The following is an 8039-nucleotide window of genomic DNA, read 5'->3' as shown; positions in this document are numbered from 1 at the left end:
GGCCCCCCCTATAAGAGCGCTTTTCTGGAAAAAGCGCTCTGGTAGGCCCCCCCTATAAGAGCGCTTTTCTGGAAAAAGCGCTCTGGTAGGCCCCCCTATAAGAGCGCTTTCCTGGAAAAAGCGCTCTGGTAGCCCCCCATATAAGAGCGCTTTTCCAAAAGCGCTTTCGTATGTTGCGTTTTTTTTTTTATGCTTTTTTATTAATCATTGGCAGCGCTTTTACTAAGAAGCGCTTTTGTAGGTGGACCTTTAAGAGCGCTTTTTAAAAGCGCTGTCGTTGCTAAATGAGGTATTTTAATGTGCAGCCTGTAATTTAATCCTCCCAGTCGACCTGTAATATGTTTTCAACCTGTAATATTTTCGACCTGTAATATATTTTCGACGATATAATTTCAGCCATCAGTAAGACAATATATATACTAATATAATACCATTATAATATCCAAAATTATATATATACATTATTACAACATCAATAATATTATAGTTCAAATCGACACAAATCCTACATGAAAAATTGCTTAATATAAAAGTGACACAAATCCTCTTTGATTTCTTCCAACTTAAGTCTCGGGTACCCAGCAGCACGGAATTCGTCAAGGTACTACAAAACAAAAACATAATATGAATGATATATTTAGTTAAATGTAATAAATTATATGAAATTATCTTAAGTTATAAATTCATACCGTGAGCGGAATCTCTAATTGATTCGCCTGAAGGATTTCTTTCATAAACCTCAAAACAAAGTATCCGCAATCTGAACTGTTTCGCTGTTGCGGACACTACATAGAAAAACAAATAAGATTTTATAGTTGTCTTGTTTTATCAAGTAGCATAAATATTATAAGCAAAATTTTGAAAAATAATGTACCTGCACTTTGATCCAAGTAATGTTGTTTGATTTAGTCCGGGATACCTGTGCGTCCCGTTGACTTCAGAACACTTGTATTGATCTAATTAACAAATATATAAAAGCATATGTTTAGATCAATCCCACAAATAAGTAAATATATAAATATACACGAATATTTAGAACGATCCCACTTACAAATCAACAATTTCCTTCATAGCCGGATAATTGGTCCAGTCACCATTTACCGAATTCAGATAATACACGACTTCTCTTATAGGGTTGATAGCAAGCAACAACCAGTGTGCTCTATAAATTAAAACAATAGGTTATATGAAAATTTTGCTATACACAAAAGAAACAGAGATTAGATGAACCAAGAATGAGAGACTAACCCTACTGGTCGGGTATTATACGCCCAAAGATGCAGACTTTCTGAATTGCCGGTGGACATGAATCTATCGACTAAGAGTTGTCTAACTGATTCCGGTTCCGAAGCAATTGCCATTCCGCTGCAATAGGCGGAAGACACGAAACGGAATCTGTTAGACAATACAGTCCCGCACAACACTCTGTCATACAACAACCTTAAATAAAAACATAATAAACATTAGATTATTTTCGTTGAAATGTGTAAATAAATTATATTGTGGGACTAATTAAATAATATATCGGATGAGTGAATATTACCGGATGTATGAGTGCATATTACCGACGCCTAGTTGTTCATGCGTAAAAATCTCTTCCAAGTCATCAATTGCAATATGTGACTTGAATTCAATACCGAAGACACTTTCATCCATATTGATTTCACGTAAAGCACCATCCTTCAAATCGGACATATATATCAACCATTGTTGCGAGCATCGTCCGGTATCGAGGCACAAAAGCACCGCCTTTTTTTGCCGCTATCTTCGGAGGACCAGTGGGTGGTACGCTACGAACTTGCTGCGTCACTTGTTGTGACTCCCGAGCGGATGCCTATAAATCATATAAGTTAGGTAAAATATAAAATCATGCAGATTTAGATTCAGATTATATATTAACACTTTAAATGTACCTCTTTTAGTGATGCAACAGACTCCTCCTCCTGTAAAATCCCTTTACCCTTAATTGCGGGTTTTATAGGAGCAGTCTAAAATTAAAATGTAAAAAATAATTAATAAACGGTTTAGAATTGACATTTGAAAACTAAATGATTCATAATCGTTTTCAATATACCTCATCACTAATGATAATGAGCTCCGAGGGCCATGCAACAAATGATCCTATTGCATCTCGCAGCAATGTCGTCTCTGAGACCATGTCAGGTACCGGTAGCATCGCATCATGATCTAATACAACATCCACCGATACTTTCAGGTGTCCATCCGGGAGCGGTCTATGATGAAGTAAATCTCCCAAAGTGTTGTGCACTTTTCCCTTGCCAACTAGTCGATAATTCGGTGACGATAAGTATAGTTGGCAAGATGAAATGCCCTAAACCAATAGTAAATATAAAGTCATTATCATTAATAAAATAGAACAATTTGTAAGGAAAAATATTTGTAATTACCTCGGGAAATTTCCTTTGACAGTTGATACTAGCCTTATCACTAGTTTCTTTCACCGATGAAGTGTTGCACTTTTCTCTCATATACATATCTTTATCTCTTTGCAATTCAGAGACTTGTGCTTGCAATTCCTGCAACTTTTGCAACACTTCTTCATTGGTAAGATTTGATCTTCTCCTAGGACTCTTGTAAAAAGAGGTTGGAGTCACATCATGACCCTTACCCCTCACCCGACCGGGATACTCAGGAGCATCTAGTGCTCTACTAAGTACGCTCCCCTCACCGGTGGATACCGATTGCGACAAGGTCTCCTGTAATTCATTTACATTTCAATAATTATTAGTGGAGATAAAAAATCATTTATATATTAAAAAACATTTGATTTAATTAAAGACACGGTATTATACTTACACATTCAGTATAAACTCTCTGAACATCGGGATCGACAGCTTGATTCTTGCCCACACGAGCTTCCTTCCACAACACATGTACAGGAAGTGAAGTTTCCTCACTTTTAGTCTCCTCTAACTATGCATTGACACAAATGATAAAATCGTCAAATAAAACATGCACATTTAGACAATTAATTAAAACGTATTTCTATTTACTTACAATTTTATCCTCTAAGCGTGCATATCCCAAACGCCCTTTTTTGTATGGATACGCGGGTTTGGATGCTCTCGCACTATTCGTGGCACTCCTTTTCCGAAAATCTTCATCTCTTTGCTTTACAAACTCAGCCCAATCTTTTTCATCAATGAAGATGTCATACTTTTTTGGCCGTCCCGGTGCCTCTTCAAGAAAGTTTCCATCTTTATCCTTAAGATAGGTGTTTGTCAAAAAAGCTTTCCACCCTCTATATCTTTTGCCGGCCAAACTAAGTATGTAGCGTCTACGATCATATGGTATCTCAAAAGTCCTCTGCAAAAAAACATACGCATAGTGTGTTAGTATAAGTAATTTAAACAATTTATCGTCAAGATAATAACAACAATTAACCATATATGATATATACCTGAAGCTCGTCCCAAATCGCTTTTTTTTTTCGCATCCAACTATTCGCTTTTCAGATTCCATTTAGCTACGGAGACCGGAATATGCATACGAACAAGTGTACCAATATAGCTTGTCAACTTTGCAGAATTAGGACCAATTGCTTGGTTTTCAGAATTCCAATCCAAATGGTATACTAATCCTTGGTCTATATGTCAAATGATTCCCTTCATAATGGTGATGCCTCGTGCAACTTCTTTTGCTTCAGTATCAGGTGGAGCATTTGTATCCGGAGCATCTCTTTCTTGAGCATCTCTTTCTTGTGAGTTTTCTTGTGAGTTTTCAGGTGGAGCATCTCTATCCGGAGCCATTGAATCTGTATCAAAGAAACTAAAGCACATTAGTACACTATTAATAAGCTAACAATCTATACAAGTCAAATGGAAGTCAAACCATGCATGTACAAGTAAATCGGAAACGAAATCGGTACAAATCAAAATAAGCGTCAAAAAAGAAAGTTGTCCGAATTGAACGAAATTTACATGGCTATGGTAAAACGTCCCCACGGACTCAAAAATAAAGTCGGTTTTCCGAAATTCAGACCCTAAGCCCGACTTTTGATTACGGGCAGAAGCAAAACCGATAAAAAAACAGTCTCGAAATGTAAAGATAAGTGCATGAGCAGCTCCGGAATCGTCAAAATAGTATAGTTACATGTAAAGAAGTCAACAAACGGATACATGGTTCAAAAGTTATGTACAAAACGAGAATATGCACCAAAATTGAATAAGTACTATACTATTGAATAAAACAATCGGTACAAATTGAATAAAGCAAATTAGTCGGAATATGTATACTATTACCTTTATCACTAACGTCTCTTTCTTTTCTTGGTAGGATTGTGTTCTACGCGTCTCTTAACAACGCGGACGGTTGGATTGATCCAAATACCCTCATTATGATCATTTCTAGTACAAGATTCATTCTCATTTTGATCGTTTCTTGTACAAGATTCAATGCCAACACCAATATCACCTTGATCTTCAATGTTTTCATCAACTATTTTGTTAGATAAAAGCACTATAGACCATTTCGTACTTGTCGGATCATTGACATAGAACACTTGTTTAGCTTGAGAGGCTAGAATGAAAGGCTCATCTTTGTACCCTACCCTATTGAGATCCACTTGCAAAAATCCTGACTTATCCATTTGTATGCCACTATTATTTTCAACCCACTTGCAACCAAATACAGGAATCTGAAACTTCGCGTAATCAAACACCAAAATGCGCTCGATAACCCCAAAATATGACAAATTTGCAAATTTCGGATTTAAGTCATTCACACTTGATATGTGCATTGCTTCAGCTACCAAGGTAACACCAGTATTTTGCATAGTACTTTTATCATCCTGTTCTTTGGTATAAAATGTGTATCCATTAATTGCGTATGCGCTATAAGAAAGCATAATTACACTTGGACCATAGGCTAAACATCTCAACCTTTCTGTTACTGAAGCAGGATCTGAACGATACTTTGAATAAATATGATCCCTAAACCACGGTATGAAACTTCGATTGTGCTCTCGTACTATCCAGTTCTCATTTCTATTTGGATTTAAATCTCGGAGAACAACCTTGTGCATTTCAACATACGGCTCAACCTCAATCTCATTGTGCAGAACATACAAGTGCGCTTGATGCCGTTCGACCATTGATATTGTCACAACTTTATTTCCAATTAGCCTTTTTCCTTCTTTTTTTCCGAAAATATGAGATTTGGGGAGTCCAATTGATTGAACATTTGACAGATATTCAGTACAAAACTAAACCGCTTCTTCAACAATGTATCGTTCGGCAATACAACCCTCCGGTCGACTTCTGTTTTTCACGTACCCTTTTAATATTTTCATATAACGTTCAGCAGGGTACATCCATCTCATATAAACTGGTCCGCACAATTGTGTCTCTTTCACAAGATGAACGACTAGATGAACCATTATGTCAAAAAACGAGGGAGGAAAATACATTTCAAGATCACATAAAGTAACAACTATCTCTTTTTGCAATGTTGGTAAGATCGTGGGATCGACCACCTTACTGCAAATTGACCTGAAGAAGAAACACAGCTTAGTTATTGCGCTTCTTACTTTTTCTGGCAGAATAGAACGTATACCTATTGGTAAAAAGTGTTCCATTATAACATGGCAATCATGCGTCTTAAAACTCTTTAACTTGAGGTCTTTCATGGACACAAGTCTTCTAATATCTGAAGAGTAGCCTTCTGGAACTTTAACTTCACTGAGGAACTTACACAATGTTTTCTTCTCCTTTCTAGATAGAGTGTAAACAGCAGGTGGCAGATATGTTCGTTTTCCTTTCGTCACGGGTCCCAATTCAGTTCTCATTCCCATGTTTACCATGTCCTTCCTTATGTTGAGGCCATCCTTAGACTTTCCTTGTATATTGAGTAACGTACCTATGACGCTGTCAAATACATTTTTTTCAATATGCATAACATCCAGGAAATGTCTTACTTACAACGACTTCCAATATGGAAGTTCAAAAAAAATTGACTTCTTCTTCCACCCACCCTTGACAAGTGAATGTGCAAAAGGCTTGCCAAACTGAGTGCTCACATCTTTCACCTTTTCAAAAATTTAATCACCTGACAAAAAAGGCGGGGCTGTACGATGTTCGGCCTTTCCATTGAATGCTTTTCTCCACCCACGGTAGTGATGATTAGAATTTAAGAATCTATGATGGCCGAGAAAGACATTCTTCTGACAAAGCTCCAATCGTGTCGTATCGGTTTCATCTTCACAAACAGGACACGCCTTTTGACCTTTATTGTTGTACCCGGATAGATTTCCGTATACTGGAAAATCATTAATTGTTCCAAACATCGCCCTCAAGTTGAAACTTCCTTCCTATACCCATCGTAAACCTCCACACCGTTCTCCCACAAAAACTTTAAATCTTCGATTAACGGTGCCAAGTATACGTCTATGTCATTCCCTGGTTGTTTAGGCCCAGAAATTAGCATAGATAACATCATGTACTTACGCTTCATACATAGCCACGGAGGTAGGTTATAAATCATAAGAATCACAGGCCATGTGCTATGCGAGATACTTTGAATACCATGCGGGTTCATTCCATCAGTAGACAATGACAACCGAAGGTTTCTTGCTTCTTTTCCAAATTCACGATAATCAGTATCAACTTTCATCCATTGTGGTGAGTGTGCCGGATGTCGCAACTCTCCATCAATAATTCTTTCATCTGCATGCCAAGTCAAGTGTCTTGAATCGGTCTCACTACGATACATGCGTCTAAATCTCGGAATTATAGGAAAATACCATAAGACTTTAGCAGGAGACAACTTTTTCTTATATCGAGGGGCACCACATTTAGGACACTCATTCAATGCTGCATACTCGTTTCGAAACAAAACGCAATCGTTTGGACATGCATGTATCTTATCATAGCTCATGCCAATAGAGGACAACATCTTTTTGGCTTCATACGTTCGATTGGGAAGAACATTATCCTTTGGTAGCATATCTTTCATAAGGGCTAATAACTCTGTGAAACTTTTATCCGACCATCCATTGTCCGCCTTTAAGTTGTACAACTTTAACACCGCAGACAATCTTGTGAATTTTGAACAACCATCATACAAAGGTTTCTCTGCATCGCTTACCAACCTCTCAAACATTTTGGGACAATCCGCAAGATCTTCTTCAAGCGCTTCTGCAATCTCTTCGACTCGATCGCAATCGTATGTGTCTGTGCAATCGTCGTTTGAAGCATACTTCCTATTACAACTCGACTCAGCATTCCCGTTACTTTTCTCACCATGCATTGTCCAACATTTATAACTTCTATCAATTCCAAACCGTAGTAAATGGGATGCCAACTTATTCCCGTCAACCTTACCCCCATAACAGCAACCCAGGCAAGGACACGGCATTCGAAGCGGGTCTTCGGAGTGCGCAACTGCAAACTCAATGAATTCATCCATGTCTTATCCATGTCTTAATTAAGCTAAACAAATGCTTCTTGGTTTCTCTATCAGGTACTAAGGAATTCTGTCAAGATAATAAATAGCTATCATCATAATAGAATACCTAATCAGAATACCTAATCAGAATACCTGATTTCTTAAAGAAGACATTACCTTATTTCAAGGTAATATAAGTCCACAAACCAAAAAACTGGTTGAGAGACACTAAATTGATATTAAATAGAACCATAAACAATAAACTATAAGCAGAAAATAACAAACTATAAGCAAGAAGAAAGGGATAGTAACCTGAGTTAGACTTGATGTGGGAGATGGGTAGGTTTGAATCGGCGTTGTACAAGTAGAAACCAGAGACTTCAAAGTAACTGTAAAATTAAACACACACACACGATGCAGTTAAATACAAATATCCAGTGTACCAAACAAAACTCATGTAACTAATGCATGCTAACATAAACTACAAGATATTTAACCTTGACATATAAGGTTCATCCTTTCCAAGTTTAACCTTGACATATAAGGTTTAAGGAATTATCACTAGAAACAAGATATACATCTATACCTCTATCATTTTTATTCGCATTGTCTTCCTATCTTTCCTCATAATAATA

The 8039-nt window shown here is 37.2% G+C and overlaps 1 long non-coding RNA gene across 1 annotated transcript; it reads right to left on the bottom strand.

The window, feature by feature from the left end:
- Positions 1–463: 463 nt before the first annotated feature.
- On the bottom strand, positions 464–936 carry LOC131646388 (uncharacterized). The gene is made up of 3 exons (XR_009297457.1): positions 875–936; positions 690–785; positions 464–604 (listed from the first exon to the last, which is right to left on the bottom strand). It is a non-coding gene; the product is annotated as an uncharacterized LOC131646388 (long non-coding RNA).
- Between the last annotated feature and the right edge of the window lie 7103 nt (positions 937–8039).

Source organism: Vicia villosa, linkage group LG2 (assembly GCF_029867415.1).
Source record: "Vicia villosa cultivar HV-30 ecotype Madison, WI linkage group LG2, Vvil1.0, whole genome shotgun sequence".
Lineage (NCBI taxonomy): Eukaryota > Viridiplantae > Streptophyta > Magnoliopsida > Fabales > Fabaceae > Vicia > Vicia villosa.
The sequence above is the reverse complement of the archived record's forward strand: the minus strand, read 5'-3'. Positions and strand labels throughout refer to the sequence as shown.